Here is a 16415-nt window from a genome sequence, read left to right as displayed (position 1 = left end):
ACAAAGGGTTGTGAATCTGTGGAGTACCCTGCCCAGTGAAGCAGTTGAGGCTACCTCATTGAATGTTTTTAATGCAAGGATAGATAAATTTTTGAACAGTAAAGGAATTAAGGGTTATGGTGAGCGGGCGGGTAAGTGGAGCTGAGTCCAGGAAAAGATCAGCCATGATCTTATTGAATGGCGGAGCAGGCTCGAGGGGCCAGATGCCTACTCCTGCTCCTAGTTCTTATGTTCTTATATTTACCCTGCTAATCCCCCTGACACTAAGGAGCAAATTAGACTGACCAATCCATCTCAGCCGTATATCCCTGCACTGTAGGAGGAAACCGGAGCACCCGGAGGAAACCCACGCAGACGTGGGGAGAGCATGCAAATTCCACACCGACAGACAGTCATTCGTGGACGGAATTGAACCTGGGTCCCTGGCGCTGCGAGGCAGCAGTGCTAACCACTGTGCCGCCCATTTGAACTCAATGGACAAAATTGTTTTTGCTTTAGCTCTGACGAAGGGTCATCCAGACTCGAAATGTTGGCTCTATTCTCTCTCCACAGGTGCTGTCAGAGCTGCGGAGATTTTCCAGTATTTTCTGTTTTGTGTTTGAGATTCCAGCATCAGCAGTAGCTTGTCTGTTTATTGAGCAGCAATTTACTTCGCAGCATTGCTACCACTGTGTCACCCAGTGGAACATAGCCCTTAATTTTTGTACTCAAGCCCTGGAGGTGGAAGTTGAACCCAGAACCTTGTGGCTCAGAGATGAGCGTGCCACCACCTGAGCCACAGCTGACACTTGGCAGTGTAGAATGAGGCCATTCGGCCCACAGTGCTTGTGGGCACCTGACGATTCGAATATTCCAAATCATTGTAGGCCTGACACAGTCTATCATCCATTGAACCTGAGGACTTCCAAACTTCTGCTGCCCATGAGTTAACGTGCATCAAATCCCACTCAAGGGAGTCAATGGGGGACAAACAGGACGGTGGCATTGAGACCAGCAACTATCTGATTGAAAGGCAGAATTGCTCGAAGGGCTGAATGGCCTGTTCTTAGGTCCTATGTTCCCCTGTGCTTGCTGACTTACATAAGCAGCGTCTTTAAAATTCTCATGCTTGTTTCCCAACCCCTCCATGTCCTTACCCCTCCCTATCTCTGTAAGTTCCTTCAATCCCACAAACCACTGAGGGATCTGCGCCTTGCTAAGTACAGCCCCCTGTGCTCCACCAATTGGAGGTGGCTGTGGATTGAGGAAGTTGTCTAGGCCTCAAGCCCTGGAACATCCTCCCTCAATCCCTCTGCCTCTCTACCTCCATTTCCTCATTTAAGACACTCCTTAACCGATCCCTTTGATCAAGCTTTTAGTCATCTGACCTCAGTCCAAAGATGAGCAGGTTAGGTGGATTGGCCATACTAAATTGCCCCTTAGTGTCCAAAGATGTCTAGGGCACGTGGATTGGCCATGCTAAATTGTCCCTTAATGTCCAAAGATGTGCAGGTTAGGTGGACTGGTCATGCTAAATTCTCCCTTAATGTCCAAAGATATGCAAGTTAGGTGGATTGGCCACGCTAAATTGTCCCTTAGTGTCCAAAGATGTGCAAGTTAGGTGGATTGGCCATGCTAAATTGTCCCTTAGTGTCCAAAGATATGCAAGTTAGGTGGATTGGCCATGCTAAATTGTCCCTTAATGTCCAAAGATATGCAAGTTAGGTGGATTGGCCATGTTAAATTGACCCTTACTGTCCAAAGATATGCAGGTAGATGGATTAGCTATGATCAATGCACAGGCTTAAGGGAGGGGGAGTGGGCTTGGGTACAGTGCCGACTCAATGGGCCAAATGGCCTGCTTCTGCACTGAGTGGATTCTATGGATATCACTGTGCAGTGCGAGTGTAGGACCCTTTCTCCCGAGACACCAGCACTTGGAAGACCTATGGCCTATTCTGGTAGATTCTCGAGGGAGAATTGGGAAGCCCAGCCAGAGTCTTCATTTAACATCTTAAGCAACAGGCAGCACCTCCCAGCAGCTCAGCACTCCCTCGGTACTGCACTGGGTAGGTGGCCTGCTGGAGCTCTCTGGAGTAAGAATTGACTTTCAAGTTTGCTGATGACACCACCGTAGTGGGTCGGATCTCAAACAATGACGAGACAGAGTACAGGAATGAGATAGACAATCTGGTGAACTGGTGCGGCAACAATAATCTCTCCCTCAATGTCAACAAACTGAAGGAGATTGTCATTGACTTCAGGAAGCGTAGAGGAGAACATGTCCCTGTCTACATCAACGGGACGAAGTAGAAATGGTCGAGAGCTTCAAGTTTTTAGGTGTCCAGATCACCAACAACCTGTCCTGGTCCCCACCATGCCAACACTATAGTTAAGAAAGTCCACCAACGTCTCTACTTTCTCAGAAGACTAAGGAAATTTGGCATGTCAGCTACGACTCTCACCAACTTTTACAGATGCACCATAGAAAGCATTCCTTCTGGTTGTATCACAGCTTGGTATGGCTCCTGCTCTGCCCAAGACCGCAAGAAACTACAAAAAGTCATGAATGTAGCCCAATCCATCACGCAAACCAGCCTCCCATCCATTAACAATGTCTGCACTTCCCACTGCATTGGAAAAGCAACCAGCATAATTAAGGACCCCACGTACCCCGGACATTGTCTCTTCCACCTTCTTACATCGGGAAAAAGATACAAAGGTCTGAGGTCACGTACCAACCGACTCAAGAATAGCTTCTTCCCTGCTGCTGTCAGACTTTTGAATGGACCTACCTCGCATTAAGTTGATCTTTCTCTACACCCTAGCTATGACTGTAACACTACATTCTGCACTCTCTTCTTTCCTTCTCTATGAACGGTATGCTTTGTCTGTATAGCGCGCAAGAAATAATACTTTTCACTGCATACTAATACATGTGACAATAATAAATCAAATCAAATCAAATGAACCCACAACCTTTTCATTGAAAGACAAGAATGCTGCCCACGGAACCACAACAGACACCTCACCCTCTGTCAGAGATCAACTGTGGAGAACCACAGTGTGTGCAATTAGAGGCAACATTACATTCCAACACAGCAGTAAAATAATTATTTTGCTCAGTTGACACTAAGGAATGATGTGGAGATGCCGGTATTGGACTGGGGTAGGCTCAGTAAGAAGTCTCACAGCACCAGGTTAAGGTCCAACAGGTTTATTTGGTAGCACGAGCTTTCAGAGTGCTGCTCCTTCATCAGATGAGTGCCTCCTTATCTGATGAAGGAGCAGCGTTCCGAAAGCTCGTGCTACCAAATAAACCTGTTGGACTTTAACCTGGTGCTGTGAGACTTCTTACGACACTAAGGAAAGGACGCTTTAACTAAATAACGTGAGATGCATTTAAAGCCATGAGCTCAGTGCAGCTCGTGGCTGACAGCACACCAGTGTTACAGGGAATTACCTATCCAACAATAATGAACTATCTGATAACCGGTTTGGCAGGAGCAGGCGTGACCTCAGAATTCCCCTCCCACTCCCCCCAGGTATGAGTAATTTACCATTAGTGACTCAGGTTTGATGAAAGTGAGTGTGATTAATGTAGCTTTCACTACCCTGGGTGAAAGGGAGAATCAGCACTGGGTATCAGGGAGCTGGCATCGGGGCAGAGGGGCACACAGTCTGCAAAGGGAGATGGATTGGGCAAAGGGAATTGATAGATGGAGTAAAATCTGAGAAAACCAGAGACTTTCCACTTTTTGAGCAAGTTTGAGTGAGTGAGTGAGTGCGTGAGTGGATGTGTGAGAGTGAGTGAGTGAGTGCGTGCGTGCGTGCGTGCGTGAGTGGATGTCTGAGAGTGAGTGTGCATGGGAACGAGAGTGAGTGTACGTGTGGGTCAATGTGTGAGAGTGACTGTATATGAATGAGAACAAAGAACAATACAGCACAGGAACAGGCCCTTCGGCCCTCCAAGCCCGCGCCGCTCCCTGGTCCAAACTAGACCATTCTTTTGTATCCCTCCATTCCCACTCCGTTCATATGGCTGTCTAGATAAGTCTTAAATGTTCCCAGTGTGTCCGCCTCCACCACCTTGCCTGGCAGCGCATTCCAGGCCCCCAGCACCCTCTGTGTAAAATATGTCCTTCTGATATCTGTGTTAAACCTCCCCCCCTCACCTTGAACCTATGACCCCTCGTGAACGTCACCACCGACCTGGGGAAAAACTTCCCACCGTTCACCCTATCTATGCCTTTCATAATTTTATACACCTCTATTAAGTCTCCCCTCATCCTCCGTCTTTCCAGGGAGAACAACCCCAGTTTACCCAATCTCTCCTCATAACTAAGCCCCTCCATACCAGGCAACATCCTGGTAAACCTCCTCTGTACTCTCTCCAAAGCCTCCACGTCCTTCTGGTAGTGTGGCGACCAGAACTGGACGCAGTATTCCAAATGCGGCCGAACCAACGTTCTATACATCTGCAACATCAGACCCCAACTTTTATACTCTATGCCTCGTCCTATAAAGGCAAGCATGCCATATGCCTTCTTCACCACCTTCTCCACCTGTGACGTCACTTTCAAGGATCTGTGGACTTGCACACCCAGGTCCCTCTGCGTATCTACACCCTTTATGGTTCTGCCATTTATCGTATAGCTCCTCCCTACATTATTTCTACCAAAATGCATCACTTCGCATTGATTGAACTCCATCTGCCATTTCTTTGCCCAAATTTCCAGCCTATCTATATCCTTCTGTAGCTTCTGACAATGCTCCTCACTATCTGTAAGTCCTGCCAATTTTGTGTCGTCCGCAAACTTACTGATTACCCCAGTTACACCTTCTTCCAGATCATTTATATAAATCACAAACAGCAGAGGTCCCAATACAGAGCCCTGCGGAACACCACTAGTCACAGGCCTCCAGCCGGAAAAAGACCCTTCCACTACCACCCTCTGTCTTCTGTGACCAAGCCAGTTCTCCACCCATCTAGCCACCTCCCCCTTTATCCCATGAGATCCAACCTTTTTCACCAGCCTACCATGAGGGACTATGTCAAACGCTTTACTAAAGTCCATATAGACGACATCCACGGCGCTTCCCTCGTCAACCATTATGGTCACTTCTTCAAAAAACTCCACCAGGTTAGTGTGTGAGTGTGAGAGTGTGTGAGTGTGAGAGAGAAGGTGTGTGGAGTGAGACAGTGTGTGCATGTGAGAAAGAGTGAGTGAGTCTGCCTTACTCCCCCATCTCAGATCCCTCTCACTGCAAACCACATTTCCCCACAGGCACACATATACACACACACTCCCACACTCACACACCCACACTCACACACAGACCCACACCCACACTCACCCTCACCCTCCCGCACTCATATACACACACACCCCCCACTCATACACACACACCCCCCCCAACAGAAACCCACACATGCACACCCACACATTCTGACCCTCTAACCCTCTGGTTAAATTTATTAATTACTCTGATTTTACATTAACAACTTATTGCTGTGATTTTGCTTTGTTCAGCAATTCTGTCTCTTCTTCACCTCAACCTTTGTTTTGAGATTCAGTTTAAAGTTGTGCCATACCTTGTCTTTCTGAAATTTGCTCATTGACCCCTTGAGGAAGACAAAATTGGAATTGTGCGCCCCCCCCCCCCCCATACCCCCTCCCGCAAAGGTTGAACAATCCTGTTATAAACCAAGTTCTCACTATCCACGTTGAGCAGCCAGAGCATCGGGGCTGACAGACTGGCTTTCAAAATATCAGCCTGAAAGTTGTGATTTTTTTTTGATCTGGTCTATCAGGTGAATTGTGCTCGGTGCTGTGCTGCTTCTGCGGGGGTTTGGGAAATCTGGGGAGTGGGGGATTGGAGGATAAAGAGGGAAGGGGAAAGGGGTGGAGGAGGGGTTGGGGGTGGAGAAAGAGGGATGGAGGCGAAGAGGAGTGGGAGTATTGGGGAGGTGGTCGGAGAGGGTTAGCGTGAAGGGGGAAGTAGGTAGGAGAGAATGAGGGGTTTGGTGGAGGTTGTTGGAGGGAGGGGTGAGAGAGAGGCAGGTGGCAGTGACGGCACTAATATTTTTCACTTCATTGAAAAGTTTTTACGGCAGCTTTACCGACTGTGGGGGACTCTGATTAACATATAAGAAATCAACACAATAGAATATTAAATTTAAAGCATCACTAATTCAGGAACCAATATAGGTCAACGAACACAAGGGTGACGAGTGAAAACGGACCCCTATATAGTGCTATAATACATACAAACATATTGGCAGCAGGTGGCACAGTGGTTAGCACTGCTGCCTCACAGCGCCAGGGACCCAGGTTCGATTCCCGACTTGGGTCACTGTCTGTGTGGAGTCTGCACATTCTCCCCATGTCTGCGTGAGTTTCCTCCGGGTACTCCAGTTTCCTCCCACAGTCCAAAGATGTGCAGGTTAGGTGGATTGGCCATGCTAAATTGTCCCTTGGTGTCCTAAAAATGTGCAGGTTATCTGGATTGGCCATGTTAAATTGCCCCTTAGTGTCCAAAGATGTGCAGGTTAGGGGGATTGGCCATGCTAAATTGCCCCTTAGTGTCCAAAGATGTGCAGGTTAGGTGGATTGGCCATGCTAAATTGCCCCTTAGTGTCCAAAGATGTGCAGGTTAGGGGGATTGGCCATGCTAAATTGCCCCTTAGTGTCCAAAGATGTGCAGGTTAGGTGGATTGGCCATGCTAAATTGCCCCTTAGTGTCCAAAGATGTGCAGGTTAGGGGGATTGGCCATGCTAAATTGCCCTTTGTAGGTTAGGGGGAATCAGCGGGGTAAATGTGCAGGGTTACAGGAATAGGGTGGGGTGCCTGGATAATGCTCTGTTGGGGAAGTGGTGCAGACTCGATAGGCCGAATGGCCTCCTTCTGCACTGAAGGGAACCCATGATACGACTTAGGAGCAGGAGTAGGCCATTGGGCCCACGAGCCTGCTCGGCCATTCAATATGATCGTGATTGGTCAGGTTCTGGCCTTACGCCACCTTCCAGCTGACCACCCTCCCACCACTCCCCCGCCCAATACCTTTGGCTACCGTATTAGACGGAAATCCATCCACTGTTGCCTTAAAAAATATTAACTGGCCCGGTGTTCCCTGCTGTCCAGGGAAGAGAGTTCCACGGACTCCCGACCCACTGAGAGAAAGAAATCTCCTCGTCTTCACCTGCAACCTAGAACAAGAGGTCACAGGTACAGTTTGAGAGGCGGTGGATTTAAAACTGAGATGAGGAGGAACTACTTCTTGCAGAGGGGGGTGAATTTGTGGAATTCGCTGCCCCATCGCGCGGTGGAGTCTGAATCATTGAATGGTTTCAAGAAGGAGGTAAATATATTTCTAATTTTAAAAAGGCTTAAACGGATATGGGGAACAAGTATGGAGGTGGATTTGAGACCAGGGAGAGATCAGCCATGATCTGATTGAATGGCGGAGCAGGCTCGAAGGACTGAATTCTGCTCCTGATTCCTATGACCCTATCTGAATGAAGGGCATGGTCATGTTTGACTAATTTGGTGGAATTCTTTGAGAACATTACATGTGCAGTGGACAATGGGGAACCTGTGGATGTGGTGTATCTGGATTTCTAGAAGGCATTTGACAAGGTGCCGCACCAAAGACTGCTACATAAGATAAAGGTGCACGGTGTTATGGGTAATGTATTAGCATGGATAGAGGATTGGTTAATTAACAGAAAGCAAAGAGTGGGGGTAAATGGGTGTTTTTCTGGTTGATGATCAGTGACTAGTGGTGTGCCTCAGGGATCAGTGTTGGGACCAAGTGTTTAAGATTTACATAGATGATTTGGAGTTGGGGACCAAGTGTAGTGTGTCAAAATTCTCAGATGACACTAAAATGAGTGGCAGAGCAAGTGTGCAGAGGACACTGAAAGTCTGCAAAGGGATATAGATAATCTAAGTGAGTGGGCAAGGGTTTGGCAGATGGAGTACAATGTTCGTAAATGTGAGGTCATCCATTTTGGTAGGAATAACAGCAAAATGGACTATTATTTAAATGGTAAATAATTGCAGCACGCTGCTGTGCAGAGGGACCTGGGTGTCCTTGTGCAGGAATCTCAGGAGTTGGTTTGCAGGTGCAGCCGGTAATTAAGAAGGCAAATGGAATTTTGTCCTTCATTGCTAGAGGGATGGAGTTTAAAAACAGCGAGGTTATGTTGCAGCTGTTTTTGGTGCTGGTGAGGCCACATCTGGAGTACTGTGTACAGTTTTGGTCTCCTTACATGAGAAAGGATATACTGGCACTGGAGGGGGTACAGAGGAGATTCACTAGGTTGATTCCGGAGTTGAGAGGGTTGGCTTATCAGGAGAGACTGAGTAGACTGGGGCTATACTCATTGGAATTCAGAAGAATGAGGGGAGATCTTATAGAAACATATAAACTTATGAAGGGAATAGATAAGATAGAAGCAGAGAAGCTGTTTCTGCTGGCAGGTGAAACTAGAACTAGGGGGCATGGCCTCAAAATAAGGGGGGCAGATTTAGGACTGAGTTGAGTTGGAACTTCTTCACACAAAAGGTTGTGAATCTGTGGAATTCCCTGCCCAGTGAAGCGGTTGAGGCTACCTCATTGAATGTTTTTAAGACAACGATGGATAAAGTTTTGAACAGTAAAGGAATTAAGGGTTATGGTGAGCGGGCGGGTGAGCTGAGTCCACGAAAAGATCAGCCATGATCTTATTGAATGGTGGAGCAGGCTCGAGGGGCCAGATGGCCTACTCCTGCTCCTAATTCTTATGTTCTTAATGTATGGGGTTACGGGAATGGGGCCTGGGTGGGATTGTAGTTGGGACAGACTCGATGGGCCGAATGGCCTCCTTCTGTACTGTAGGGTTTCTATGACATGGGCATTGCTGGCTGGCCAGCATTTATTGCCTATCCCTAGTAGCCCAAGGGCAGTTGAGAGTCAACCACATTGCTGTGGCTCTGGAGTCACATGTAATAAGTCTCACAACACCAAGTTAAAGTCCAACAGGGTTTATTTGGTAGCACAAGCTACAAGCTTTCAGTGCGCTGCTCCTTCATCAGGTGAGTGGGAGTTGTGTTCACAAACAGGGCATATAAAGACACAAACTCAATTTACAAAATAATGGTTGGAATGCGAGTCTTAACAGGTAATCAAGTCTTAAAGGTACAGACAATGTGAGTGGAGAGAGGGTTAAGCACAGGTTAAAGAGATGTGTATTGTCTCCAGCCAGGACAGTTAGTGAGATTTTTGCAAGCCCAAGCAAGTTGTGGGGGTTACAGATAGCGTGACATGAACCCAAGATCCCGGTTGAGGCCGTTCCAACCGTTATCCATTTATATTAACCATCACATTCCAACCATTATCTTGTAAATTGAGTTTGTGTCTGTATATGCCCTGTTTGTGAACACAACTCCTCACTCACCTGATGAAGGAGCAGCGCTCCGAAAGCTCGTGGCTTGTGCTACCAAATAAACCTGTTGGACTTTAACCTGGTGTTGTGAGACTTCTTACTGTGTTTACCCCAGTCCAACGCCGGTGTCTCCACATCATGGTCACATGTAGGCCAGACCGGGTAAGAACGGCAGATCTCCCTCCCTAAAGGAACATTAGTGAACCAGATGGGTTTTTCCGACAATCGACAGTGGTTTCATGGTCATCAGTAGATCCTTAATTCCAGATTTTTTTTGTTGAATTCAAATTCCACCATCTGCCGTGGCGGGATTCGAACCCGGGTCCCCAGAACATTAGCTGAGTTGCTGGATTAACCATCTTAGCGATAATAGGGGCGGCACGGTAGCACAGTGGTTAGCACTGCTGCTTCACAGCTCCAGGGACCTGGGTTCGATTCCCGGCTTGGGTCACTGTCTGTGTGGAGTTTGCACATTCTCCTCGTGTCTGCGTGGGTTTCCTCCGGGTGCTCCGGTTTCCTCCCACAGTCCAAAGATTTGCGGGTTAGGTTGATTGGCCATGCTAAAATTGCCCCTTAGTGTCCTGAGATGTGTAGATTAGAGGGATTAGTGGGTAAAATATGTAGGGATATGGGGGTAGGGCCTGGGTGGGATTGTGGTCGGTGCAGACTCAATGGGCTGAATGGCCTCTTTCTGTACTGTAGGGTTTCTATGATTCTATGAATACCACTAGGCCATCGCCTACAATGTAATACTTTTCAATAAGATCACTCCATTCTTCTAAACTCCAATGTGAAGTAAAGTTTATTTATTATTGTCACAAGTAAGGCTTACATTAACACTGCAATGAAGTTACTGTGAAAATCCCCTTGTGGGTACATGCCCAGCTGTTCCTCATGAAATAGCCCCTCCCTCCCAGGATTTCACACGGAGGGCCTGGGGAGGATACGAATGGACGTTGAGAGGCTTGGCTTTTCTCATTGGCTTCAAGTCACTGGTTTCACAACTCTGACTGGAAACCGTGTTGAATAAAAGTGGGCTGGGAATGTGAGCTCCCGGAAAGTCCCTGTCACTCCCTGTTGCTCTAATCGTAACCATTGGAAATTTCTGAGCTTCTCGTAAACCAAACCTCCCAGATGTTGGTGCGGGGCTCGAGGCTGCAAGTGAATAGGGGCTGGCGGCAAATGAAGGCCAACCTACTTCAGGACTTCCAGATGTGCTATCAGAAAGCTCCATCTGCTGGGCAAACACAGCAATGGCGCTCACTGGGGGAAGCTTCATGGAATCCACCTGTATCCCTAAAACAGGATGTGGAGATGCCGGCATTGGACTGAAGTGTAAGAAGTCTCACAACACCAGGTTAAAGTCCAACAGGTTTATTTGGTAGCACGAGCTTTCGGGAGCGCTGCCCCTTCATCAAGTGAGTGGAGAGTTGGGTTCAGGGCATATCGACACAGACGTCAAGTTTCTGCAAAGATGCTCGCATTCCAACCATTATCTTGCAATTGAGTCTGTGTCTATGTACGCCCTGTTTGTGAACCCTACTCTCCACTCACCTGATGAAGGGGCAGCGCTCCGAAAGCTCGTGCTACCAAATAAACCTGTTGGACTTTAACCTGGTGTTGTGAGACTACTTACTGTCCCTAAAACAGATAGTTTCTTCACCATATTGTGGGAGCTTGCTGTGTACGAATTGTCTGCCAAGATTCCTACACTGCCCACGTCCACTGCACTTGGGCAACACGGTGGATGCAGTAAATACTTTGAATCATTTTTTGGAACTGTGATAGGAGCGCTTGTGCACAATTGTGAGTATCAGTGAAATATAAAATAGATTTGCTTTCTCCAACCAAGTGGTGAATAAAGATTAATCACATGTATTTTCCACTGGATTGCAAAATATCCAACGTGACTTCTGCACTGCACAAATTAGCTTCCACATAAATACTTATGAGTCGCTGCATTTCAAAAGAAATTAATTGGATGCTGAGTGTGGTTAAATATCTTCAGCACTGCTGCCTCACAGCGCCAGGGACCCGGGTTTGATTCCCGGCCTCGGGTCACTGTCTGTGCACGTTCTCCCCGTGTCTGCGTGGGTTTCCTCCGGGTGCTCCGGTTTCCTGCCACAGTCCAAAAGACGTGCTGGTGAGGGCGCACTGGCCATGCTAAATTCTCCCTCAGTTAAAGTTTATTTATTGGTCACAAGTAAGCTTTACATTAACACTGCAATGAAGTTACTGTGAAAATCCCCTAGTCGCCACACTCTGGCACCTGTTCGGGTACACCGAGGGAGAGTTTAGCACGGCCAGTGCGCCTAACCAGCACGTCTTTCAGACTGTGGGAGGAAACCAGAGCACCCGGAGGAAACCCATGCAGACACGGGGAGAACGTGCAGACTCCGCACAGACAGTGATCCAAGCTGGGAATCGAACCCAGGTCCCTGGCGCTGTGAGGCAGCAGTGCTAACCACTGTGCCACCTCAGCGTACCTGAACAGGAGTTGGAGTGTGCCGACTAGGGGATTTTCAGAGTAATTTTATTGCAGTGTTAATGTAAGCCTACTTGTGACACTAATAAATAAACCTTAAGCCTCAGTGGAGAGAGAATAGAGGCACAGACACTGTTCAAACTGCTGAGATTTTCCAGCAGCTTCTGTTTTTGTTTCAGATTCCAACATCGGCAGTATTTTGCCTTCATTTTACTGGAGGTGATCAACTTCCTTTCAGTGCGTGAAATGTCTGTTGTTTCATCCCTTGCACCATAGAAAGCATATTTCTGGTTGTACCACAGCTTGGTATGGCTCCTGCTCTGACCAAGATCGCAAAGAGCTACAAAAGGTTGTGAATGTAGCCCAATCTATCACACAAACCAGCCTCCCATCCATTGACTCTGTCAGCATAATTAAAGACCCCACACACCTCGGGCATTCTCTCTTCCACCTTCTTCCGTCGGGAAAAAGATACAAAAGTCTGAGGTCACGTACCAACCGACTCAAGAACAGTTTCTTCCCTGCTGCCATCAAACTTTTGAATGGATCGACCTCGCATTAAGTTGATCTTTCTCCACACCCTAACTGTGACTGTAACACTATATTCCACACTCTCTCCTTTCCTTCTCTATGTACGGTATGTTTTGGCTGTGTAGCACACAAGAAACAATTCTTTTCACTGTATACTAATACATAAGACCATAAGACATAGGAGCAGAATTAGGCCACTCGGCCCATCGAGTCTGCTCCGCCATTCAATCATGGCTGATATTTTTCTCATCCCCATTCTCCTGCCTTTTCCCCATAACCCCTGATCCCCTTATTAATCAAGAACCTATCTATCTCTGTTTTAAAGACACTCAATGACCTGGCCTCCACAGCCTTCTGCGGCAAAGAGGTCCACAGATTCACTACTCTCTGGCTGAAGATATTCCTCCTCATCTCTGTTTTAAAGGATCATCCCTTTAGCCTGAGGTTGTGCCCTCTGGTTCTAGTCTTTCCTACTCGTGAAAACATCCTCTCCACGTTCATTCTATCCAGGCCTCGCAGTATCCTGTAAGTTTCAATAAGATCCCCCCCTCATCCTTACATGTGACAATAATAAATCAAATCAAATCAAATCCTTCTAATCCAACTGAGGAGCATTCTCATTGGTTAACTCTTCGTGCTGGCAAAGGGTCAAAAGCATTCCCCTCTGTGCGCTCCCAGCATTTTCTGTTTTTGTTTCAGATTTCCAGCACTTGTGGTTTTCCGAATAGTTTGGTGAGCACTGCGGCCCCTAACGGTAACCAAAGAAATAGATCCTTGCATCATCATGAAAAGTCAATGTTTTCTATTTAGCAGATACCCGCAGAGGGAACCAGCCTTTCACCACTCCCCCTGCGATCTTATCCAAGGCTTACTGACAATCTTTCCCCGGTTCCGGGATAAAGATCAATTTATCGACTTGGAGGAGTTCCAAAAGCTCTGTCTCCATATGTGAGGTCATGGCAGCGAGTGGGACTTACCCAGCTTCAAGGACTTTCCAGGCAATTTCTCCAAAACAATAGTGAATTAAAGAAAATGAAATGTTCTGCAGTTGTGGCCACGCCCCAAATACATCGGCAAATTCAATGCTTCATTTCTTGAACCCCGGTTAGTTGAATTAGGAAGGAACGTGGAGGCTTTGCAGGGGGCACAGAAGAGGCTTGCCAGGATGCTGCCTGGATTGGAGGGCATGAGCTATAAGGAGAGGCTGGACAAACTGGGGTTGTTTTCTTTGGAGTGGCGGAGGCTGAGGGGAGACCTGATAGAAGTCTATAAAATTACGAGATGCAGGGATAGGGTTGACAGTCAGAATCTTTCTCCCACAGAGTTGAAATGTCAAATACTGGGGGGCATGTGCTTAAGGTGAGAGGGGGAAAGTTCAAAGGAGATGTGAGGGGCAAGTTTTTTTTACAATGAGAGTGTGGTACGTGTCTGGAATGCGCTGCCAGGGGTGCTGGTGGTGCAGATAGATTTGATAGGGGTGTTTAAGGGGCTTTTAGATAAGCACATGAATATGCAAGGAATGGAGGGATATGGACCAAGGGCAGGCAGAAGGGATTAGTAAAGAAAGTTTATTTATTAGTCACAAGTAAAGCTTATTGCAATGAAGTTACTGTGAAATTCCCCTAATCGCCACACTCCGGTGCCTGTTCGGGTCTTCTCTAAGGATGTAGTCTTTAGGTCAATGCACCTAACCGGCACAGTGGTTAGCACTGCTGCCTCACAGCGCCGGGGACCTGGGTTCGATTCCCGGCTTGGGTCACTGTCTGTGCGGAGCCTGCACATTCTCCCCGTGTCTGCGTGGGTTTCCTCCGGGTGCTCTGGTTTCCTCCCACAGTCTGAAAGACGTGCTGGTTAGGGTGCATTGGCCTGAACAGGCGCCGGAGTGTGACGACTCGGGGATTTTCACAGTAACTTCGTTGCAGTGTTAGTGTAAGCCTTACTTGTGATACTAATAAAAAAAACTTTATGTACTAAAAATCATTAAGGATTTCAAAATTAATCCATTGACAAGAACGAAGGCAGCTCAAAGCAACCCAAATGCTAGTAAGAAAATTAAACCGTCACCGGCAATGGTAGCTATCTCCCCCCCTCCGCCAAACATTTACACACCATGCCTCAGTCACCCTGTCGCTTGCGGGATCTTTTGAATCATTATCCACACACCAGGCCAAGATTCCCACAGGCTGCGGAAACGCCTCTCCTTTACCAGTAAGTTCGCACCCTCACCTTGGCACTCTGCCCAAGCATGGGAGAACAACGTTAACTCTTTGCAGACACAGATTCACCTTCCCTCAAGGCAAGTGCAGGAACGGAGAAGGGGTTACAAGTGGGTTCAAAGGCAGGCTAGATTGCACCGACCTCATCAGGAACTCTCTGTCCAGTTGTCAGTTTCACCGGAGTCATGGTTCCTCGAGGTGAAGGACGGGGGTGCTGGGTGGGGTTAGGAGTTGCAGTCGAATGTCCGAGACAAATTGCTTTCCCATCACTTCCCCCCCCTCTTGCTGGTAATACGACAGAGATATCCCACAGAATTATACCCTACCCAGAACTAACACCTTGAGGAAAGAGATACATTTTTCTTTTCCCCAATTTCCTTACCAGATGGACTTGGCTGAGGGAACTGTTGTCAAATGTTACAGAGGTGGTGATAAGTAGTTTCAGCAATGTTTTTTAAAATTCATTCATGGGATACAGGTGTCGCTGGCTGGGCCAGTATTTATTGCCCATCCCTAGCTGCCCTTGGAGGGCAGTTGAGGGTCAACCACATTGCTGCGGCTCTGGAGTCACATGCAGGCCAGACCGGGTAAGGACAGCAGATTTCCTTCCCTAAAGGACATCAGTGAACCAGGTGGATTTTTACAATAATGGGTCATCAGTAGATTTTTAATTCTAGATATTTTTTATTGAATTCAAATTCCACCATCTGCCGTGGTGGGATTCGAACCCAGGTCCCCAGAACATTATATGAGTTTCTAGATTAACAGTCTAGCGATAATACCACTAGGCCATCACCTCCCCAAAGATAGTGATGGTGTTGCTGTGACTCAGCAGGTGGCCCTTTTGCTTCTGAGACAGCAAGCAATGTCCCTTCCAGAGAGACTTGGGAGGCGATGGCCTGGTGGTATTATCGCAAAACTATTAATCCAGAAACTCTGGGGACCCGGGTTCGAATCCCGCCATGGCAGATGGTGGAATTTGAATTCAATAAAAAAATATTTGGAATTAAGAATCTACGGATGACCATGAAACCATTGTCAGAAAAACCCATCTGGTTCATTAAAGCCCATTTAGGGAAGGAAATCTACCATCCTTACCCGGTCTGGCCTACATGTGACTCCAGAGCCAGTGCATTGCAATTGACTCTCAACTGCCTTCGGGCAACTAGGGATGGGCTATAAATGCTGGCCCAGCCAGCGTCGCCCATGTCCGACGAATGAATAGAAAACATTAATTGAAGCTGATGTTCCAGTGTTGCAATATCAGAGATGCCATCTTTCAGTTAAGAAGCTCAAGCCAGGCCTTGCCAGCCCTCTCAGGTGGGCGCGAGATAACCCACAGCCGAAGGCATGTTCTCCCCAGTGACCTGGCCAACACACACCCCAAAAAAACCATCAGTGGTAGAACTGGATTATCTGGTAGTCATCAAGTTCATTGTTTGTGGGAGCTTGCTGTGCATGAATCAGCTGCCAAATTTGCCACATTACAACTGTGATTGCATTTGCCTACAGTGCAGAAGGAGGCCATTCGGCCCATCGAGTCTGCACTGATCCTCCATCAGGGCATCCCAATCAGGCCCAATTCCCATAGCCACACGTATTTACCCTGCTAATCCACTGAACCTGCACATCTTTGGATACTAAGGGGCAATTTAGCATGGCCAATTTACCTAACCTACACATCTTTGGACACTAAGGGGCAATTTAGCATGGCCAATCCACCAAACCTGCACATCTTTGGACACTAAGGATCAATTTAGAATGGTGAATCCA

Source organism: Mustelus asterias, chromosome 21 (genome assembly GCF_964213995.1).
Source record: "Mustelus asterias chromosome 21, sMusAst1.hap1.1, whole genome shotgun sequence".
NCBI classification, from domain to species: Eukaryota; Metazoa; Chordata; class Chondrichthyes; order Carcharhiniformes; family Triakidae; genus Mustelus; species Mustelus asterias.
The sequence above is the reverse complement of the archived record's forward strand: the minus strand, read 5'-3'. Positions refer to the sequence as shown.